At 40.2% G+C, this 23,925-nt stretch overlaps 1 protein-coding gene and 1 pseudogene across 1 annotated transcript in view; one reads left to right on the forward strand and one right to left on the reverse strand.

The window, feature by feature from the left end:
• Positions 1–23,925, forward strand: part of ARHGAP32 (Rho GTPase activating protein 32) — a 275,104-nt gene that overhangs the window by 54,122 nt on the left and 197,057 nt on the right. The gene's annotated exons all lie outside the window — the stretch shown is intronic.
• Positions 20,444–21,686, reverse strand: LOC119047478 (keratin, type I cytoskeletal 18-like; annotated as a pseudogene).

Below are 23,925 nucleotides of genomic sequence, written 5' to 3' on the forward strand. Positions count from 1 at the left end.
TCTCTTAAACTATTGAAATAGCCTTATTTTTGTTTTGTTTTTTAAAAAAATGAAAATATTTTAAATAATCAGAAAGTACAAAGAGGAACATAAACCAACATACCAGTTCCATTAATGTCTTATACTTTATCATCTTGTTTCAGGTATTTTTTCAAAAAAGAAATCATTACATGCATAGTTGAACCTCTGCTATTATTTTTTTCTTCTTACCTAGAAGTAACCTTTATCCCGAATTGGGTACTTTACCATACTCATTCACCGATACCCTTTCTATTAAGTCTAACCAGAAATAATATGTAGCATTAGTATGTATCAAAACTTTATATAACAAGTTTCATATTGTTGAAATGATTTGCTCATCATTTTTGATATTCATCCATGTTAATATATTTTAGCTTTTGTGTAATATTTTATCATATGACTATAACACAGTTACTTCCTTCATGATCTCATTCAAAGATATTTAGGTTGTTGCAAATTCTTTTCTAATTATGGTGCACTGAACAGTCATGTCCATGTTTCCTTGTGCACATGTGTGTGAGTGCTTTAGGGTGTTTTAAACGTGAATAGCTGGGTTGGAGAGTATGTGCAGCTTGGTAGATTTAGACAAATTAATCTGTAGGGGTTTTACCAATTTATGCTCAAACCAATTGAGTAGTAGAATTCCTGTTGCTCTCTATCCACTACTAAGAGTTGGTTAAATATCTTTTTATTATGGACATTTAAAAATATATACGAAAGAGAGTAGAATATGAATTCTCCTGTTCCCCTCACCTTGCTTTAGCAATCTTTATCATATGTCCAATTTTGTTTTCTCCAAAGCCACTGCCGCCAGCCAGGATTGTTTGAAGCAAATCCTTCTCGTTATATCATTTCATCAGTAACTGTTTCAATGCATAATATATATTTACAAAAGATAAGGGCACTCGATTAGTAGCATTAATTAATATTTATTTAGCGTATTTTAATTGAAGTAAAACTTCATACACATAGTAAAAGGCATGTCTTAAGTGCACAGTTTGATAAATGTTGTCGAATATGTACTTGAGTAATTCATGCCACAGTGGAGAACAATTGTATCCCTCTAGCTGGAAGATAGCTGTGCAGTCCTGACTCCTGAGGAAGAGAGAAGGAACTAAAAAAAGGTGGGTAGGAAAAGGTCCAATTGTGGGGTAGTTCTCCAAGTTTTGACGATGCCAGTGGGGAACCATTGAGTCAAAGTCACCAGATGGGGGAGTCACATACTTCCCAGGAACAGACTTGCCTTTATATCCCTCTGGCACTCAGTCATTGGCCTAGGAGCAGCCCCTGAGAAGTGTAGTAGGCAACGTTCCAAAGATGGCCCCCTGTGATTCCTGTCCCCAGGGTATTCAGTCAAACACTCATTCAAGTACTACTGTGGGGATTTTTGCAAATGTAATGAAAGGCGCAAATTGACCTTAAGATAAGGAGATTATCTGGGTTCACCCAATCTAATGACAGGGACCCTTAAAAAGAGAGTTTTCTAAGGCTGGTGGCAGAAGAAGTCGGATTAGGTGTGTTGTTTGCTGGCTCAGGGGTAGAAGGGGGGACATCTCATGAGAATAGTGAGTATTCTCTAGAAGCTAAGAGTAGCCCCTGGTTGACTGCCAGCAAGGAAATGGGAACCTCAGCCCTGCAACTGCAAGAAAATGACTTTGGCCAACAACTTGAATAAAATTGGAAGCACATTCTTCCCAGAGCTGACAGGTGAGAGCCAAGCCTGGTTGACACCCTGATTTTGGCCCCGTGAGACATTTGTTAATATCATCACTAATCTCATCAGAAAAGCTGTCAAGCCTACTGTGTCAGATACAGATTTTCCAGAAATTTAACTTTACTTGAAAGTTCAAATTTTATCACCACTAATACTGATCATTGTTTTCCTTGAAGTAACAGGCTCACTTCATTTTTGAGAAAATATCTGCCATATACCATAGTTTGAGTAACCATAGTTTGTGTGCTGGATATCTGAAATAAAAATGGTATTCAATGAATTTCTGCTCTGATTTTTATTATTTTCTTTCTTCTCCTAACTTTGGGATTTGTTTGTTCTTTTTTAGGTGAATTTAGGTTAGATTATTTATTTGAAATTTTCCTGGTTTCTTGAGATAGTCCTGTAGTGATATAAACTTTCTTCTGATTACCAGTTTTGCTATTTCCCCCAAATTTTGATATGTAGTATTATCATTTTCATTTGTCTCTGATGTCTGTATCTTTTGGTCTCTTTTATTTCTTCTTTTACCCAGTCACTATTTCAGTAGCATGTTGTTTAGTCTCCATGTATTTGTATTTTTTTCTGCTTTTTGCAGGTGATTTTCCTTTTCAAAGCGTTGTGGTCAGAGAATATGCTTGGTATGGTTTCAGTTACTTTGTTGAGGCCAGTTTTGTGTCCAAGTATGGACTATCCCTGAGAACATTCCGTGTGCACTAGAGAACAATGGATAACCTGGTGTTCTGGGACAAAAGTCTCTGTAGACACTGATTATGTCCATTTGGTTTAAAGTGTCAGTTAAGGCTGGCATTTCCTAGTGGGTTTTCTGTTTGGATGATCTGTCCTGGTAGTCAGTGAAAAACGAGGCTTGTTCATCTTGTATTTTAAGCATTCAAGTGATTTCCTCAAGACAACCATATGTTGTGTTTTGAAATTTAAAGAGCTTTTATGCATACTTCCCATTTCATCACGCAGAATATTAAATAGATATGTGGACCAAGATTGAATAAAGTTAGGCTTCTGGTCAAGATGGTGGAGTGGGCAAATGCTGTACTTGCCTCCTGCCATGATCACATCAGAATTACAACTCAACTATAGAACTGCCTTCATTGAGAACCACCTTCAGTCTAGCTGCACTGAGGACATGCAGAAGAATCCAGGCCAGACTTGTCGGTGGGACAGTGAGGCAGAAAGGACTGGGCCCACACCCAGCGTGGTGGTTGAATTGGGAGGGTTCTCTGCTGTGAAGGTCCCTTCTGAGGAGCGAGGGATCAGAGCGCCACACCAGGTTCTCCAGCCCAGTGTTCCAGTGCTGACAATGGAAGTCCCCATAACTTCCGGCTCTGAAAACTAGTGGAGACTGTGGCTCAGTCAGATGGAGGGCTGTTGGAATTGCAGGTGTTCCTCTTAAAGAGCCCATGCATGGGCTTAGTTGCTGAAAGACTCACTTGCTCAGAGCTCCAGCACTTAGGCAGTGACTTGAAAGGCCCAAGGGACATATGGGAGGAATTGAATTGTGTGGCTTCAGGACAAGGGTTAGAGGGGCAGATTTCTCCCAGACAGAAGAGCTGGCAGAATCCATGTTCTCTTGCTACACCCTCTCACTCCAGACACTGTCGATGCCATATCTGAATCTCTTAACTTAGTTAATGCCATTTACCACACCCTGGTGATTTCCTAAGAGCCTGCCCCACTCAACTTTTGGGCCCACCCAAGCCATTTCCAGTGGTTTCCCATACAAACAGTGTTTCTTGGCTCATGCTATAGACATTTTAAAAATCTTGCAAAGGTTCACAAACCTGAAACAAGCAGCATCTGGCCTTGGTGTACTCCATACCTCTCGCTAATAGGCAGCCCCAAGCCCAGCAATAGTGGCCATTGGCTTCAGTTTGCAGCTCTCTTCTTTCAGGCACATTGAAGCCCAGCACAAGTGGCAACAACTGCGCATCATTTTGTAGCTCATACCAGGTGGCCCTGGACAGGGCACAGGCGGTGCCTGACCTTGGCCTGCACCTCCCACGAGGCCCCAGAATTAACACACCCAATGGCTGTCCTCAAACCACATCAGAGCACCAACCAAGTACCTCCACAAATGACACACTCAAAGGGCGGACTCAGTAGGACCAGAGCCATACTAAAGTGAATCCTGCTCTGTAGGGTCTGCCCCTGTACAACAGCTCCTCCTCTGTAGGTATGGCCAGTTCTTAGCCTGAGGGTCAGTTCTTCCCACTGATGTGCCAATAGCAATCAAGGCTTCATTACAACTGGAAGGCATACACAACCCACTCAAGGGACATACCTGTAGCCCCTGTTTCAAGTGACTAGGGAGACTTTGCCAGTGGGCCCCACAGGACCTGATAAGGCCATTCTGCTATGACCAGGAGCCTTAGCAGCTCTATCTAATACATAGAAACAAACATAAGTAGTCAGCTAAAATGAAGAAACAAACCTGTTACAAATGAAGGACAGAACAAAAGTAAAAAAAAACAACCAAAACTAAACAAAATGGAGGCAGACAGTCTACCAGATGCAGACTTTAAAAAACTGGTGATAAGGATGCTTACTAATATCAGTAAGAACTTCAAGAAAGAGTTAAGAAACATGAAAATGGAGACAAAACAAATAACTAGTGGGAAATGAAGAAAACAGTAATAAAAATAAATAGAGGAAATCAATTAGTAGACTACCCAAAGCAGAGGATAAAATCAGCAACTTGGGAAGTAAGGAAGCAGAAAATGCCCAATCAGAACAGGAAAAAGAAGAATGTCCCAAAATGAGGACAGTGTATGGGACCTCTGGGAAAACTTCAAGAGTTAAAACAGTCACATCATAGAGGTACCAGAAAGAGAAGAGAGAGAACAAGGAATTGAAAATCTATTTGAAGAAATAATGACAGAAACTTTGCTAACCTGGTGAAGGAAATAGGCAAATAATTCCAGGAAGTGCAGAGAGTTCCACACCAAGAATTATTCTAATTAAAATGTCAAAGGTTAAAGACAATCTTTCTTTTTTGTATTTATTTTTTAAAAAATATATTTTACTGATTATGGCATTACAGTTGTCCTATTTCCCCCCCTTCATTCCCCTCCACCCTGCACACCCCTCCCCCACCCTTTAGTTTATGTCCATGTGTCACAGGTTCTTCAGATTCTATTCTTCATTTCCCATACTATTCTTGTCCTCCTCCTGTCTATTTTCTACCTACTGTCTATGCTACTTATTCTCTGTACCTTCTCCCCCACTTCTCCTCCCACTCCCCTGTTGCTAACCCTCCATGTGGTCTCCATTTCTATGGTTCTGCTCCTGTTCTACTTGTTTGTTTTTGTTTTAGGTGTGGTTGTTAATAACTGTGAGTTTGCTGTCCTTTCACTGTTCATCTTTTTTATCTTCTTTTTCTTAGATAAGTCCCTTTAACATTTCATATAATAAGGGCTTGGTGATGATGAACTCCTTGAATTTGACCTCATCTGAGAAGCACTTTATCTGCCCTTCCATTCTAAATGAAAGCTTTGCTGGATAGATCAATCTTGGATGTAGGTCTTTGGATTTCATGACTTGGAATACTTTTTTCCAGCCCCTTCTTGCCTGTAAGGTCTCTTTTGAGAAATCAGCTGACAGTCTGATGGGAACTCCTTTGTAGGTGACTGTCCCCTTATCTCTTGCTGCTTCTAGGATTATCTCCTTCATTTTAATCTTGGCTAATGTAATGATGATGTGCCTTGGTGTGTTCCTTCTTGGGTCCAACTTCTTTGGGACTCTCTGAGCTTCCTGGATTTCCTGGATGTCCATTGCCTTTGCCAGATTGGGGAAGTTCTCTTTTATTATTTGTTCAAATAAGTTTTCTCTTGCTCTTCCCCTTCTGGTACCCTTATAATTTGGATGTTGGAATGCTTAAAGATGTCCTGGAGGTTCCTAAGCCTCTCCTCATTTTTTTTTTCTCTCCTCATTTTTAAAAATAATTGTTCCTTTCTTATTTTTTGCTTGGTTGTTTCTTTCTTCCTTCTGGTCCACTCCATTGATAATGAGTCCCAGTTTTCTTCCCATCACTGTTGGTTTCCTGTGCATTTTTCTTCAATTAGTTTAGCCTTTATTTGTTCCTCTAATTTGTGACTAAAATCAATCAGTTCTGTGAGCATCCAGATCATTAGTGTTTTGAACTGTGCATCCGATAGGTTGGCTATTTCTTGGTTGCTTAGAATTATTGGCTCTGGGGCTTTGAGCTGTTCTTGAGCCATAATGTTCTGGTCTGTTCACGCCTGTTATGTATGAGTGGCGGAGCCTTAAGTGTTCACCAGGGCAGGACAACCCAAGTTGCTGGGTTGTGACCCTGTATGTGGGGGCCAGACATGGGTAATAGCAGTCCTCTCTGCTGCTTCCTGCAAGCCGCTGGGGCCTGCGCGGTCTGTCTCACTGCTCGCTTCTTCGCTTGGTTTATCTGAGTGTGAATGTGTGACCTTGGTCAGCCAGCCGCCCTGCGCCCTCACTGGGTCTGCCTATTGCCACTCCACACCTGGGATCTGCCAGCTGCTGCCTGTGCACCTGGTTTGGTCTGGCCAGTTTTTCCTGCGCAACCCTGCTCGGCCAGCTGCTGGCTCCGCCCCTCTTACCGGCCTGGCTGAATGGTTCGTTGTTGTTGGACTTCTGTACAGTTCAATTTTCTGTGTTTTGGTTGCATTTTTGTTACTAAAACTTTGTTGTCTTTAAACTTGGTTGTGCAAGGAGGCACAGTGTTTCCGCCTGCGCCTCCATCTTGGCCAGAAGTATAAAGACAATCTTAATAACAGCAAGAGAAAAGCAGTTATTTACCTACAAGGGAGCTCCTATAAGGCTTTTGACTGATTTCTCAACAGAAACTTTGTAGGCCAGAAGGAATTGGCATGAAATTTTCAAAGTGATGAAAAGCAAGGACCTACAACCAAGATTACCTTCCCCGGGAAAGCTATCATTTAGAATCGAAGGACTGGTAATAAACTTGCAATAGAAAACAAAAGCTAAAGGAGTTCATCACCATCAAATCAGAATTACAAGAAATGTTAAAGGGTCTTCTTGAAGAAGAGAAAAAAAAGAAGAAACCTCCAAACTATGAATAATAAAATGGCAATAGCTACATCTTTATCAACAATTACTTTAAATGTGAATGGATTAAATGCTTCAATCTAATAAAAAGACAGGGTGGCTGAATGGCTAAGAAAACAATACCCTTACATATGCTGTCAATAAGAGAGCCACTTTACATCAAAGACAGACTGAAAAGTAAAAAGATGGGAAAAATATTACAAGAAAGGGAAAACAAAACAAAAAAATCTGGGCCAGCAATACTTACATTAGACAAAACAGACTTTAAAACAAAGGTTATTAAAAGAGACAAAGAAGGCAGTTCTAGTTCTAGGTATTTATTGAAAGAAACCCAAAACACTAAATTGAAAAGAAATATATGAGGTCTGTTTGGAAAAAGTCCAGCCATTGTTAATAAAATTAGGACTTTTTGTGCGATATTGATGTGACCTGGTAGCCAAGGACAGTGGACTGGAATGCGCATGTGTGAGCAATGATGACTTCACTGTACTAGTCACTGGGGGTGGTGGATGCCATTGAGTGATCATGTGTATTGTGTGGCTGTCTCATTCAAAATGACTGAGCAAGTAGAGCAACAAATCTGCATCAAATTTTGCGGTAAGCTTGAACATTTCTCTGTGGAAACCATTAGGATGATTCAGAAGACGCAGTTTCATCACCACAATGTGTCTGCTGGTGCATCATGTCTTGTGCAGAGGTCTTTTTTTTTTTTGCGAAACAGCAAATCACCCAAGTGACTCAGCCCCACTACACCCCAGATTTGGCGCCCTGTGACTTCTAGCTTTTCCCCAAACTGAAATCACCTTTGAAAGGGAAGAGATTTCAGACCATTGATGAGATTCAGGAAAATACTACGGGGCAGCTGATGGAGACAACCTATGAGAGAGAACTGTGAGGAGAACTGTGAGGTTGTCATTTCTTTGAAGGCAATGGAAGTGTCACTGTCCCATATCCAGTGTTTCTTGTATCTTGTATCTTGAATAAATGTCTCTATTTTTGTAATTACACGGCTGGATACCTTCTGGACAGACCCATATCTTTATTGCAGCATTATTTACAATAGCCAAGAATTGGAAGCAACCTGAGTGTTCATCAGTGGACAACTCTGTTCTGCTCCACGTTGCTCTGCTGTGCCCCGCTTTTCTCTGCTCTGGTTTGATGAGTCATTTTTGGTGTTTCATCTTTAATGTTTCAGCTCCACCTGGGGAAACACAGTGGTCAGTTGGTTCAGGAAAGGGAAAGTGTGCTCTCTGAGCCAGAGGGGAGCTGACTTATAACAGAAATCCCTGGTCCCTGATGGGCTCTCTTCATGTAAATAAGTACTTCAAATTCTCATAGTTTGATTGGTTAAAAGGCACTGTCCTGATTAGTCAGAATGGAGGCACTATTGTTTGTAAAGATGCTGATAGGAATATGGCCACACAACTCCAATTGTACAGGGAAGCCTCAGTCCTATTGGGCGAAATGCAATTCCAGAACTCCTTTATAAGGCCTGGCTCAGATGGCAGGAACACAGAGCAGGCAGGCAGCTTAGTGCAGGCCTCTCGCCAAAGTGCAGTTTGCATGAGAGGCCCTGTATAGAAATGGCTGCTAAGCTCTTTGGGTTTCTCTTTTTTCCTTTCTTTTCTTTTCTTCCCCTCCCTCCTTCCCTCACTCCCTCCCTCCCTTCCTCCCTCTCTTCCTTCTTTCCCAGTTAGCTACCAGGAATACTTAGTAGGTGTCTTCATCTTCTTTTTCAGGGTCTATACTTCTTTATCAAGTTTGGCAATGTCTGCAGTTTAATTAGAGTGTTTATTCTATATTTAAATTACCTGCTAATTGCGATATCTGGGTCATTGCATGATTTATTTCCATTGTCAGCTTTTTCTCTTTATTATGGCCTAGTAATTTTTTGTTGTATTCCAGTCATTATGGATGATTCATTATAGAGAACTTATCTTCTGTTACCTTTCTGTTAATTTTGCTTCTGGTAGTTAAATTATTGGTTGATCACATTGAACATTTGGTAGCTTGGTTTTATACTATGTCAGGGTGAGTTGGTTTTGTTCTAGACCAAGGAGACTCCTTAATCCTGGGACATGGTCTTTACTTTTAAGGTATGCCGTGTAAAGTCTGAGCTTTTTGCCCAGAAGTTTAACTTGGCTTGGCTCAAACAGAACATTCTGTTTCCCCGGTGGTGGGCAGCAGCTGAGATACCTGCTCAGCCTCTTTCGTCGTTCCAGCTGTTGCTTTCACTGAGCTCCAAGGAGTCTGCTGTGCACACGAGTTAGGGGGTTTGAAGTGAGCTTATTTTAGTGTGCAGGTTTCCTCTCTAGCCCTCCTTTTTCTAGGATTTCTGTCCTCACACTTACACCCACTTTGGTGATTGTGAACTGTCATTTGACACTTCCACAATATAAGACCGGCTTTCTGCTTGAACTTGTGGCACTGCTCCACTATGGGAATTGTTTTCACAGGGGGAAGGCTTAGCAATGTGGTTCTCACCCATAAGTGTGGTTGTGTTTTAAATGGTTGAATCCCTGATAGGTTGGCTGGCTTTTTGTTGCTAGTGAAGACTCCATGGAACAGAGAGATTCACGTGAAGAAAGTTTATCAGGATATTATTGGTATCTGTAGAAGAGAGGGGAAGAAAAAGGAAGGGAAGAGAGAAATGGGTAGAAAAGGTTAAGCTGTGAAGAAATCTCAAGAAGGAGCTGAGCTGTAGGGAGTTCTGAAATGGGATAACCCCCTTCAGAGTGTCTCTGGGCCAAACCTGTGTATCCCTTCATTAGGTGTTTGTCTCTTTGTTACTCTTCAGTGTTTTCAAGTACTCGTCTCAGATTTTGTCCATGATTGATGGTTCTTAACTTCTTGGAGATATATCACTTGATGAAAAAATACAAACACTTTAACCATTACCAAAAGCAGGGCTTTTCTAGGTTTTTAAAATGTAAAGTTACTGTATTTTTCAGACTATAAGATGCACCCTCCAAATTTGGGAGGAAAATAGAGGTGTGTCTTATAGTCCAAATGTAGCTTACCTGGCTCACTGTGTGTGTGTGTGTGTGGGGTGGCCAGGTTATTAAATATTGGGTCATAGGTTAATAATATTTTATCACATTTTTTGCTTTCAATTTTTTTCTATTTCCCTTCTCTAAAACCTAGGTGTGTCTTATGACCTGGTATGCCTTATAGCCCTAAAAATATGGTACATATATTTGGTTTGCTGACAGCAGAATATGTTTATATTTGCCAATGGAAATAATATTCCAGTTATTTTGGATTTACTGTGAGCTGCTTGCTTGTTAGTATATTTAATTTAACAGAAAAGTGCTTTTCTACTGAGGTTTTATCTGTAACCAGAAAACATAATTCTTAACTACATATTTAATAGCTGTCAAAAATGGGGGAGAATTTCTTAATATAAAACAACATCAACACAACAGAGTAAATATTTGCATAGGAACCATAAAATACTTATGTGCTATATAACTATGAAAAATTATATTATTGATTACTATATTTTTAGGCTCTATTCATTACATTCTTATATTTTATAAGTTAACCATTGAATTGATTTGAAATGCAGCATTTGTTACATTTTTTGGAAATAGTTTAGTTTAAAGATAGTTTAATTTTATTTTTAAAAAACTTTTACTCTCAGACATACACTTGTGAAATGTTATTTTAAAAGTATTTTCTTGTTTAATTTGACATCTCAAATTTAGCTTGCAGAGGACAAAAATGCTGAAATTAAAGAGTCCTTTATTTTACTGTCATCTAGAAAAATGCTTTTACTGAAGATGTTTTGAAAGCAAATTGAAAACACAGTAAATAGAACAAACCAGTAATTATGTTACGGAATACAGACAGTTGCATCATTTATTACATATTTTACTTGGATTTTCACTGTAAATTCAAATGGGAGAGATTAAGGAGAGTGCAGACTTTTTTTATCCAGGTCCAAAAATAATTGCGTTTTTTAGTAGCATCTGAAGCATTTTCCTTAAGGCTATGGATTGTAGGTTTGGAAAAAAATGTCTTTTTAAGTATATTTTATAAAATAATCTGGATTGGCCAAAGAGTATAATGTTAAATGTCAGGTTCATGCTCTCAGCCATTATGTTATAGTAATTATTTCTTTCACAAGACTGCCACCTGATGTTCTGATTCTTTATTAGCAGCTAGCCCGATGTTTCATTTTGCAGCTAAAAATATTTTTGTTGCTTGTTATTTGGCCACATTAATATTATGTATACATATCTCATACCATGCTGACTGTTCTAGTCAATGTGATACAAATTAAAATCTTTAAGTAACTTAATTAAAAAAATACTGACATTTTAAGGGACTCAGATATGATTCATTTCCAGTGGCCCCAAACCTGCCGATAGCCTGTTCATTGTACTTGCTACCTTTTGTGCCCTTGCTGTCTTCGCACACCTTCAGACCTCCAGTTAATGCCACCGTCACTGGGCTGCTCCATGGTAGTCACGGTGGGCTAGAGTTTACTGTCATACAATGTAAAAAATGTATTGGTCAGCTTTTAAGTAATTCAGAATGTTGGATATTTGAGTCAGTAGCACAATAGAAAAACTTTTCTTAGGCAATGTATGAAGCTACTATAAATATGATTTAAGGAAAATTAAAGTAATATTCCTTCCAAATAACCTGTTACATGTGAATGGTGTATTAATTACCAATAATTTGGTTTTTTAAATTATATTTTATTGGTTGTACTATTGCAGTTGTCTTGATTTTCCACTCTTTCCTCTCTCCAATCCCAGTACCCCCTTTCCTTAGGCATGGGCAATCTCTACACTATTGTTCCTGTCCATGGGTCATGTATAAAAGTTCTTTGGCTAATTCATTTCCTGTACAGTACTTTACATTCCCTTGGCTAACTGTAACTATTTATTTGTACCTAATTCCCCCACCTCTTCACCCATTCTCTCACAACTCCCTCCCATCTTGCAACTATCAAAATGCTCCCCGTATTCAGGATTTTGTCTCTGTCCTTCTTGTTTGCTTAGTTTTTTAGATTCAATTGTTGACGGATATGTATTTATTGCCATTTTATTGTTCATAGCTTTGATTTTCTTTTTTTTAAATATGAACATTTATCATTTCATATAATAATGGTTTGGTGATAATAAAATACTTTAGTTTTTTGTTTGTTTTTGTTTTTTGTCTGGGAAACTCTTTATCTTCCCTTTGATTCTAAATGATATTTTTGCTGGGTAGAGCAATCTTGGCTGTAGGTCCCTGCTTTTGATGACTTTGAATATTTCTTGCCAGTTCTTTCTAGCCTGCAAAGTTTCTTTTGAGAAATCAGCTGAGTCTTATGGAACTCCCCTATAGGTAACTGACTACTTTTATCTTGGTGCTTTTAGGATTCTCTCTTTATCTTTAACCTTTGGCATTTTAATTATAATGTGTCTTGGACTAGGCCTCTTTGCATCCATTCTGTTTGGGAATTTGCTTCCCGGACTTGCATTTCTATTTCCTTCACCAAATTAGGGAAGTTTTCTTCCATTATTTTTTCAAATATTTTCCAATTTCTTACTTTTTCTCTTCACCTTCAAGCACCCCTGTGATGCAAGTGTTGGAATGCTTGAAGCTGTCCCAAAGGCTGCTTACACTATCCTTGTTTTTTTGTGTTTTTTTTATTCTTGTTGTTCAGATTGGTGGTTTTTTGCTTCCTTATGCTCCAAATCATCGATTCGATTCTCAGCTTCATCCACTCTACTGTTGTTTCCCGTAAATTGTTCTTTATTTCAATTAGTGTATCCTTCATTTCTGATTGGATCTTTTTTATGCTGCTGAGGTCGGAACTAAGTTCCTCGAGTATCTTTATAACCAGTGTTTTGAACTCTGCATCTGATGGATTGCTTATCTCCATTTTGTTCAGCTCCTTTTCTGGAGTTTTGATCTGTTCTTTCCTTTGGGCCATGTTTCTTTGTCTCCCCATTTTGGCAGCCTCCCTGTGTTGGTTTCTGTGTTTGTTTCTTACTCCATGGGTTAGTTTTGAAGTCACTGGGCAAGGTAAAAGTAATGCCTAGTCAAAAGTATCCTTGATAACCCTTTAAATTTTCTATAAAGAACAGAATAAAAGCATGCCATCTTCACTGAATTCTGTATATATTTTTTACCAGCAATGAAATGGATTTGCTGTGGTTTTTTTTAGTTGAGTACCAGGTGAAATACACTGAGTTAGATTTTTTCGAAGCCCCTTTATATTGAAAATTCGTGTCTTTGAACTACTTCTAATCACACCCAATACTGAATAGGTATTATTGAGTTTGCATAATGACACTCGAAGCGATGCCACTCTGTCACTGCTATATGTAGACCTTGTAGATATTTGTTTCCCTCTCTTTCTCCCTCCCTTTCCCTCTACCTCTCTCTTCTTCTCTCTCTCCCTTGACTTTTGTTTGGAAATGCTTTTCCATCCCAGTCCTGGTTCCTTAGGGAGCAGGTAGGAACTCCATCCTCCTGTTGCAAGGATCTCCAGACCAGTCAGCACAGTATATGTCTTTTGGACACAGTGATTAATTCAGAAGTTTATAAGAAATCTAAGCGTTCCCAATTAAACTGAGTCTCTTGGGAGATTTGAGAAGAGATGGTGGGGGACTGTGGCCACCTTGTGGTAGCAAGGGCTACAGCCTGAGTTGAGAAGTGATGGAAGGAGGCTGATGAATCAAACGGAAAGTCGGAACACCACCACCGGTGGACGGCTGTGACTCGGTGTCCTTGTGCGTTCTTGGCATTCCTGCGTGGCTTGGTGCGGCTGAGTGCACTTTTCTGCATTCACTCAGTACCCGAGTGACAAGCCCAGGGCCTGCTTGTATTTGGTTAACTAAAGTTTTATTGGAAAACATCCCTGCCTACTTATTTACTGTTGCTCTGGCTGTTCCTTCCACAAAGGCATCATTGAGTAATTGTGACAGAGACCATACAATATTTACTATATGGTCCTTTCAGAACAAGTTTGCTGACTTCTGACCTAGTGCTTCCATGAGATGAAATCACGCATAAGCAAATGCAAAATTCGTACTGTGTTCAAATTGTTCCCTAATTTATCAGTTACTTTGGAACAAGCTTTTACTTTTAAAACAAATATAGCAAAACTGCATGAAAATTAAGACTAGAGCCAATATGTGGAGAGCAGAGTAAAGCTAACAAATGGAGAGACACCTTTCCGAAGCCATTTGAAACCTCTGCATCTCTGTGCTTAAAGCGAGACACACCAGCCCTCAGGTATTTTCAGTTTTATGAGCCAATACATTTCTTTTATGTTTAATCCAGTTTGAGCAGCATTTTAAATCACTTTCAGTAATAGAATTCAGGATAGTACAGAGAGTTTCCCTTTACCCTGTATCCAATTTCTCCTTTTGTTAACATCTTACATTAGTATGGTACATTTGTTGTATGTAATGAACCAATCAATATTGACACATAAATTATTTTCTAAGGTTTACACTTTATTTGAATCTGTAGTTTCTTCCTAATGTTCTTTTTCTGTTCTGGGATATCAAGTTCCCTTTGGTTGTTAATTCTCCTTGGACTCGGTTGTGACAATTTCTCAGCCTTCCCATCATTTTGATGACCTCCACTAATATTGGTAGACTATTTTTCAGAATGCCCCTCAGCTTGAGTTTGACCTTTTTTTTCTTGATTAGACAGGGGTTTGGGATTTGGGGGAGTAGTACTATTGTAGTTCCCTTATAAAAATTGTTTCTTGAGGAACAAGAATGGACAAGACAAGGTAAATATGAGACATTGTTCTTATCTTCAAGATTTTAATGATTTGTATTTAAAATCATTTAAATCACATACCCACCTCCCCCTGCCCCCATAAAGCTAGAGTATATTCTCTTAATTCTTTCTGCACTCATTTAATGCCTCAGTTCATCACCCCTGTGGCTCCTTCATATAAGATTAATCATTTTGGACCTCAGAGAGCACTGCATATGTTTGAAATAAATCTTCTTAAGTGGCTTGTGTAGAATTATGAAAATGTTGCACTCTCAGAAAAAAAAATCTGCAGCCCTGGCCAGGCGGCTCAGTTAGGTAGAGTGTCATCCTGGGCACCAGAAGGTTGCAGATTCAGTTGCTGGTCAGGGCACACACCCAGGTTGCAGGTTCAGTCCCCATTTGAGGTACGCGTGAGAGGCAACTGATTGATGTTTCTCTCTTACATCGATGTTCCTCCCTCATATCATCAGATGAGGATTAAAGATTACGTATATATCTTACCTGCAACATATTATTTTTAAAAGATTGTTTTCAGAGAGGGAAAGAGGGAGAGAAACAGCCATGTGAAAGAGAAACTTTGATTGGTTTACACACCTAGACTGGGGACCGAACCCATAACCAGGCACGTGGCCTGATCAGGGGTCAGACCGTCAACCTTCCGCTTCGAGGGACAGTGCCCAGACAACTGAACCACACCCACTAGGGCTGTAACAAAATTTAATTCAAGCTAAGGGAACCTGTCACATTATCAGTAGTTTTAGTCTAATATTTGTGTTTCAGTAGTGCAGAATTCATTTGATACAAGTGAGAGGAGGCACACTTTAAAAAAAAATTTACTTATTTATCTTTAGAGGGAGGGGAAGGGAAGGAGAAAGCGAGAGAATCATCAATATGTGATTGTCTCTCATGTGCCCCCTACTGGGGACCTGGCCTGCAAGCCAGGCATGTGTCCTGACTGGGAATCAAACCAGCGAGCCTTTGGTTCATAGACCTACGCTCAGTCCACTGAGCCACACCAGCCAGGACAGGCACACTGTTTTTGACACGTACTGCAGTATGTTTAGTAAGGGTTCCCAGGATGCTGTGATGACATCTTCGACTCTTGCATGAGTCGCTTTTCTCCTTTGCTGTTTGAGCACATTATTGCACAAAGGGCACTTGTTTGCCTTTGGCAAGTAATTCTGACAAATAGAAGATTAAAAGTCCGATGCTATAAGTGGTAAATGCCATCCTTGGTATCAGGTAAAATACCTCCTGCGGTATTTTTCTGGTTTAGCTGAAGCAGTGATTTTGTTCATTTTTAATGAAATGTGAGTTTCTTTGAGCATAGCTACATGCTGGTGCTCCGGGGGACATTTCTTCATTACCCTACATACAATTTGTGTCCTTTAAATTTTCAAGCTGCAAAACTGCCGAGTGAGTCAAAACAGTTGCAGCTTACGCAGATAAAAACTTGGATTCTTTAAGTGTACTGTATTTTATTTGAAATGTATTATTATGAAATAAAAACTTTTGGTGGGATTTAGTAAATAAAAGCAAGGCATTATATATTTTTGGGAACAGCTGGGTAAATATCAGATGAAAATATAACTTGAGATCCAAATTAATCATTCGGTAGCCCAGGTAAGGTTTGTTTTTTATATGTAGAATGAGCAACTTTTTAGCCTCCAAATTAAAACCTTGTTGGGTTCTTGTAAGTATTCTGGATCACAAATATTTGAAGTACATGCTCTTTAAGTACACGTATATAAATACATGAAATGCTCTGAAGTTTTCTGGGGGGTTTTGTGTAAGCAGACCCAGCGAGAATGTTTACAGTTGTAGTGTACTGCGTTAAGTACTGTAGTAGTAGCTATGACATTCTACCAACTGTGATAGAGTCACATAAGCATTTAAAGTAAATATTAGTGGAGAGGTAAGTGTACCTCGTGTTGAGGTGAGTCAAGCAGTGTGTTTTGTAGGAGTGTGAATGCAGCAGTGCTGGCATCGCCTTCGCGAGGACAGTTTGCTCCCATAGACCCAAGAAGTCCCAAATGAAAAAGTTAGGATAAGATGGTGATTTTTCTTCTTTCAGATTGCCAGGTCTCTGTGCTGTGAAAATAGAACTTCTCACATGTGCGTATCTTACAGACATCATGGTTTTGCTTCCGCTTCCCACAGTGAGCGTCTTATTTGTACAGTGTCAGGTAACTAGGTAGAGGTTATGGTTGTTAGCAATGCAGCATGGAGCAGCGTGGAGCAGGGCTGTCTAGACCAAGAGGGGCCACCCGCAGCAGTGCTGCTGCACAGCCACGCCGTTCTATTGGTGACCGGTAACACCGCTGGGCTCTTGCACAGCTGTACTGTATCACAGTTGAGCTGTTTGCACTGAGGTAGAGAAAGGGAACCTGAATTTCTGGAGTTTAGTTTACTGACTTCAGAATAGATGGTCTTCAAGATTTCTGTGAGAATTATTTGACTCTCTGAAACTTCTGTAAGCGCTAATGGTTGTTTCAAGTTCTTTATGTTCCCTGATGCATATTTCTCTGGCCCTTCATTTATTTTAGCAGTAAATAGCCACTGGCTGGATTCTTTACTATAGCAGACATCCGCACGGGATATTCAGTGGGGCAAATATTCCCAATTTCAGGGGTGATAGCCTAACAAAGATGTCAGCAGCAGCCAAGGAACTACCCCCATATTGACTTACAACCAGGGGCCATGCAGTTGATCATTTTGTCGCCTGGTGTCATTTATAGAATGTCTTGAGGAGCAGTGTTGGCCCTTTTACTGATAACTCCCAGACCTTCTGGGTAATGATTTATGTCTGTTTTATCTGCGAGTTTCTAAGGAGTCATATAAAGTTTACTTTTTGCCTTCTTCCTTTTTTCCTCATATTGTCCTTAGCTGATCAGAGACTTCATTCCATCCAATTCTTCCTCCCCATCCCTCTGTAAAAATAACTTCTTTTGTGTGCTCCTGATTTCAGGTAAATTAAGTTCTAATTAAAATAACTTCCACCTTAAGGTTTGAATGTTTAACAAGCTTGATACTCTCAAAGATAATTTGCTTTTCAAATTGTTGTTAATCAAAAAAAATCTCAAAATAGGTTATGAGTCATTGTTACTAATGAGTGTGTGCATATTCCTGAACTTTTGGGGGCAGAAGAATGGATGGAGAATCTTTTTTAAAGCCACAGCTGAAGAAACAGCCTTAATTTTGTTTTTTGTTTTTGTTTTTTTGAAAACAATGCTGCAAGTGACCATACTCTCTCCTTGTATGCTCATTTCTTGGGACATGTGACACCTGTTTTTATTATTAAGCTTTTTTACGTGAGGCTATGCAGTTATTGAAAGATTATAATGAATTCAATTCTTAATGCTTTTTTTTCTCTTAAAAGTTTAGTTTCCCCAAATCTGTATTTTAGATATAAGATTCCCACCCTTGGTTTATTTCTCTCTGTTGATTGTCATTTGCTTTGAAATATGTCAGAGTGCTTTGAAAATAGTAAATTGCTATACTATTCTAAGGCAGTGTTTTTATTAGTGGCTGTTGGTTGATGCTGGCAGAAAAACCAGTACATGATGAATTGTCTTTTCCATTTGTTCATGTAAAAACTCCTTGCTAGTTTGTGGACTTAGTTGCTACTTGTTGCAACTTTTGCTGTTGCAGCTATTCCTTGACTTGGAGATTCTGATGCACTGACCAAATAGTAACAGTATTTTCTTGGGGTTGGGAGGAGAGGATTGTCTGGTTTTCCTTGGCAGATCTATGGCATTTGGTACCACCATGCTGGATTTCCAAGTTCATGAAGGTTTATTAATGTTTATCCCTCTGTGTTACTTTATATATCATGAATCCGTGTTTTCTCGGATATGCAGCCTGTTACAGGTAGGTCTTTGACCCCCTGATTCCTACAACCATTTATTCTTATGTTTAGGAATTTATTCTCTAAGTTTAGCATACTAGAATGGGACATTCTGGCATTTCAGCTTTTTTCATGTATTGGATCATTTATTCTGGGATAGCTGTTCCTTCCTATCCAAGCAGGATTGATTTGTAATGTTTCTGTCCTCTACTTTGAGGATATTCCATAGTTCATGCAGCTTTCATATTGTTGTTGTTGTTGTTTTTAAATAACAGGAAATAATTAGTGGCAAATGTACTGGGTGGAGTCTTAGTGTTAGTCATAGGTTGTTCGGACGTGCTCAGGTATTGACCTTGTCCTCAGCAGACTGTGGAGGAGGACACAGAAATGTCTTAGGTGGCAGCAGAGGGGGCAAGAGCCTATAGGTTAGAAGTCAGACAACACCTGAAACCTTTTCTTCTGCTGTACCATGGATAGCTGCTTCACTCTCTACTTGGTTAAGTCATTGCAAGATTATCCGTGGCCCTTTGATTATTTTCTTCTTTGTATTTTCTATCCTTTTTACCATTCTGTATTTTTAGATGCCTGGAAGGTAAGGTAGAAAACATCAAACTAAAGCATTCAGTATAGCTTTTAAGAATTAATGCCTGTAAAGGAAATAAAACAGAGGAATCCATAGAATGACATTATTGGAAAATAATCAGCAAGATCCACAATGTTAGAGATTATATAGGACCTCCTTTCTTCAAAAAACATATGACAGAAAAAGGAAGGGGAACCTTTGAATCATAAGAGGGGGAGAACCAAAAAACCCAGAATTTTCTTCTGGAGGGCAGGCCCCTTGTCACACAGGCTTCTCCGGCTGGGGTGAGAGTGCACTAGGAACCCACCTGTATCAGTGCGCCAGCTTGGCATCATCCTGAGAGGGTGTGGATTCAGCTTCAGTGAGTTTCTTTTGAAGACTGAGCACGTTTGCCCATTCCATGATGGGTGGTTTAAGAGTGACCTGCCCACACTGTGCTGAGTGGTCAGCAGTTTGTGATCAGAAACGGCATGACCTTCATGCCCACCCCCCCAACCACCTGATCTTGCCCTGAGCAACTTTTTTTTTCCCTAATGAAAAAAGCTCTTAAAGGGAAACCTTTTGCTGATGTGGAAGAGGTGACATAAAAAATGGCTGAAGCACTAAAAGGCATCAAAATTGATGAGTTCAAAAACTGTTTTGGGCAGTGGAAAAATGTCTCAGGTGGGTTGCATCAAATGACGAGCACTTTGAGGGTGACCAAAAAGTAAAAATTTACACAAAGTTTTGTAAGTAAATTCTGGGTTTTTTTTTTTGTCTCCCTTTGTTCAAGTATCATGTAGGACTTCCTGATTAAAACAAACCAACTTTTTAAAAAAAGGGTTCCTGGCAATTGGAAAACTTTGTATACTGACTGGATGATTGTGATATTAAGGGGTCATTGGTTAATATCTTTAAGGGAGATAATGATATTTTAGTAATTTAAAAAAGAGTTCTGCCTTGGCTGGTATAGCTCAGTGAATTGAGTGTGGGCTGTGAACCAAAGGGTCACTGGTTTGATTCCTAGTCAGGGCACGTGCCTGGGTTGCAGGCCAGCTCCCCAGTAGCGGGTGTGCAAGAGGTAACCACACACTGATGTTTCTCTTCCTCTCTCCTTCCCTTCTCCTCTCTCTAAAAATAAATAAATAAATAAAATCTTTAAAAAAATAAAAAGAGTTTTTAGGAGCATTTTGATTCTTCACTTAAAGGAGTTTAACATGTTTTAGTAGACCTAAAACCTAGATTCACGAGACATCTTTCTGTAGTTACACCTTCCATTTTCTCAGAGTCTGTTATTTATAAATATTGTGTCACTTAAATACTTTAGGTGTACTGTTTTTTTCAGTCACTTTGGTTGTAATGTGATTAGGCAAAGTTATTATGTTCAGATGAGGAAATTTAACTTCAGAGGGGTTTTTTGCTATTTCACGATTTCAAAACTTTTTATTTCCCTATTGCACCACAAGGGGGCACCCCACCTTCTGTTGTCTTAATGCCTCAGAACTTGGGTGTTGACCTCAGATACTGCTTTGTTGTCCATGGTCCTGCAGATGGTAGTTTCTTGGATGCACCGCATGGAGTTGCTGTTATCCAGGGAGCCACCGAGATCAAAGTCCTCCTGGTCTGCCAGTGGGTGGTGGTAGGTGGCCATCTCAGCCTACAGGTTGACCTTGATATTCAGCAAGGCCTCATACTCCTGAGCTTGGCCCTGTCCCTCTGCCCAGGTCCGGGGCATCTCTGACTCCAGGTGCTGCAGTATCTCCTTGAGCTGTTCCATCTGCATGGCCTAGCCCATCTCTGCCTCCCTTGGGCTGTTCTTCAGTGTGGCCTTAAGATTCCTCATGGAGTCCAGGTTGATCTCCGAGGACTGGTCTGTATGTCTCAGCTCTGCGGGTATCATCTTAACATTTCCTCCCTACGTGGTCTGGGAGGTGACCTGTGGTGCTCTCCTCAGTCTGCTGGAGCCAGTACTTGTCTGGCTCCTCTCGGTTCTTCCAGGCCAGCTTATCCTCCTGGGCCTGATGTCTGCCATGGTCTTGCTGAGGTCCTGAGCTTTAGGGGCACCCTCCTCCATGGTCAGTCCAGAATTGACAATCTGGTTTTGCAGACCGTTTACTTCCTCCTTATGGTTCTTCTTCATGAAGAGCAGCTCTTTCTTGATAGCCCTGATCTCTGTCTCCAGCTGCAACTGAATGATATTAGTGTCATCAGAGACCTTTTGGAGCCCTTTGAGGTCACCCTCCTCAGAACATGAGCAGCTCCATCTCATACTTGATACTGAAGTCATCATCACCAAGATGGGCGTTGACCACAGAACTTGCAAAGATCTGAGCCTTCAGGGCCCTTGATAGTCTTAAGGTAATGCCTCCAGTCTCTGCCAGGGAGTCCTTCTGGACTCTGCTCTGTGGTCTGTGGTTATCAAACTCCTGGCCCCTCTCCCTCTCCAGGTAGGAGGCCAGTCAGTCTTTCAGGCATTGCATAGTCTCCCTCTCTCTCTGGGTGTCCCCTATGCTCTCAGACCTACAGCCACCCCATTGGCTAGGCCTCTGAGCCTCAAGCTGCACCAGATGCTGGTAGAGTAGTAGGAGATGGAAAATCCAGGAACCTGAGCCTCTGGCCATCTGCACAGATGCTGGCTCTGCTCTTGGCTGGCTGAGCTGGTGGCCAGGCAACTGCATGGAGCCCAGGGTTTGGGAGCTGGTGGAGAAGCCGGAGTGGGCAACAGAGCTCATGTCGTTCAGGCAGGGTGGTGCCGTGGATGGAACTTCAGAGATCTTAAGTACTTCAGGTAGTAAGTGGCACAGAAGGAATTTGAATAATTTGAGCTTCATTAAACTAAAAAGTAATCTATCAGTATTTCCAAAATGAAAGCCATGGATACTCAAAAGTAGGACTGTTGTTTTCATTTACGTTGTATATTTAATGGGAATACTTATAATAGTGACACAGTAGCTAATGCATTGCACACCCATTAGTCATGAGCTGGTTTCTAAACCTGCTTATCTTACCACAAGAGAGTAGTGATGTAACTTGAAGATTCTGAATTTAGAAACTTTAAAAATTGCTTTATTATTTTGCCAGTTCAGTTGGAGACATCATAAAATGTGCTTTGCATTCATTCTGAATTTGGAAAATGTCAGATGTACAGCACCATAGACAATAACATTAATATCTGGCTTCAGGAAAAGAAATCAGAAATAGGCAGATATTCAATTCTTAAATAATGTATTATTCAAATTTAAATATGTCTGTCTTTAAAGAGCTATCTATATTTTCTTTTTACTTCTCTATTATATTTTATTTTTGAAAAGTTTCACATTATTATTATTTTCGCAATTGATAATAGTTACTAGAATAAATTTCTATAACAGAAGATAATGGGAAAAAATGCGTGTTTCCTGAAATAAATTTAAGTGGGCAGGTAGTAGCTTAATTCTCCCTTCTAGGGAAATAAAACGGAATAATTTGTGATACCAGGAGAAGCTGCCTTCTCCTTCTCTTTTTTAAAATATATTTTATTGATTATGCTATTACATTTGTCCCATTTCCTCCCTTCATTCCCTTCCACCCTGCACACCCCCTCCCACCCACATGCCCCCCTTTAGTTCATGTCCATGTGTCATAAGTTCTTTAGCTTCTACATTTCCCATACTATTCCTGCCCTCCCCGTATTTTCTCCCCACTGTCTATGCTACCTATTCTCTGTACTTTCTCCTCACACTGCCCTATTGCTAACCCTCCATGTGATCTCCATTTCTGTGGCTCCACTCCTGATCTAGCTGTCCACTTAGTTTGCTTTTGTTTTAGGTGTGGTTGTTAATAAGTGTGAGTTTGCTGTCCTTTCACTGTTCATCTTTTTTATCTTCTTTTTCTTAGATAAGTCCCTTTAACATTTCATATAATAAGGGCTTGGTGATGATGAACTCCTTGAACTTGACCTTATCTGAGAAGCACTTTATCTGTCCTTCCATTCTAAATGAAAGCTTTGCTGGATAGAGCAATCTTGGATGTAGATCCTTGCATTTCATGACTTGGAATACCTCTTTTCAGCCCATTCTTTTCTTGCCTGTAAGGTCTCTTTTGAGAAACCAGCTGACAGTCTGATGGGAACTCCTTTGTAGGTGACTGTCCCTGTATCTCTTGCTGCCTCTAGGATTATCTCCTTCAATTTAATCTTGGCTAATGTAATTAGCATTACATAGCTAATGTAATTAGCTAATGTAATGTGCCTTGGTGTGTTCCTCCTTGGGTCCAACTTCTTTGGGACTCTGAGCTTCCTGGACTTCCTGGAAGTCTGTTTCCTTTGCCAGATTGGGGAAGTTCTCCTTTATTATTAGTTCAAATAAGTTTCCCACATGTTGCTGTTCCTCTTCTCCTTCTGGTACCCCTATAATTTGGATGTTGGCAAGTTTAAAGATGTCCTGGAGGTTCCTAAGCCTCTCTTCATTTTTCTGAATTCATGTTTCTTCATTCTTTTCTGTTTGGTTGTTTCTTTCTTCCTTTTGGTCTACTTCATTGATCTGAGTTCCAGTTTTCTTCCCATCACTATTGGTTTCCTGTGCATTTTCTTTCATTTCACTTAGCATAGCCTTCATTTTTTCATTTGATTTGTGACCAAAGTCAGCCAATTCTGTGAGCATCCTGATCACCAGTGCTTTGAACTGTGCGTCTGATAGGTTGGCTACCTCTTGATCGGCCAGGTGTATTGGCTCTGGGGCTTTGATATGTTCTTCCATTTGAGCTTTTTTTTTGGGGGGGGGGGTCTTGTCACGCCTGTAATGTAGTGAGGGGCAGAGCCTTAGGTGTTCACCAGGGCGGGGCAACCCAGTGGCTGGGTTGTGACCCTGTATGTGGGGCAGGGTCAGAGAGGGAGCAATGGTGCTTGCTGTGCTCTCTCTTGGACTTTAGTCCCTTCTGCCACTTCCCACAAGCAAACCGGGCCTTTCTGGGGCTGGTTCCTGGGTGGGTGGG

Source organism: Artibeus jamaicensis, unplaced genomic scaffold (genome assembly GCF_021234435.1).
Source record: "Artibeus jamaicensis isolate MK-2021 breed Jamaican fruit bat unplaced genomic scaffold, CSHL_Jam_final scaffold_660, whole genome shotgun sequence".
NCBI classification, from domain to species: Eukaryota; Metazoa; Chordata; class Mammalia; order Chiroptera; family Phyllostomidae; genus Artibeus; species Artibeus jamaicensis.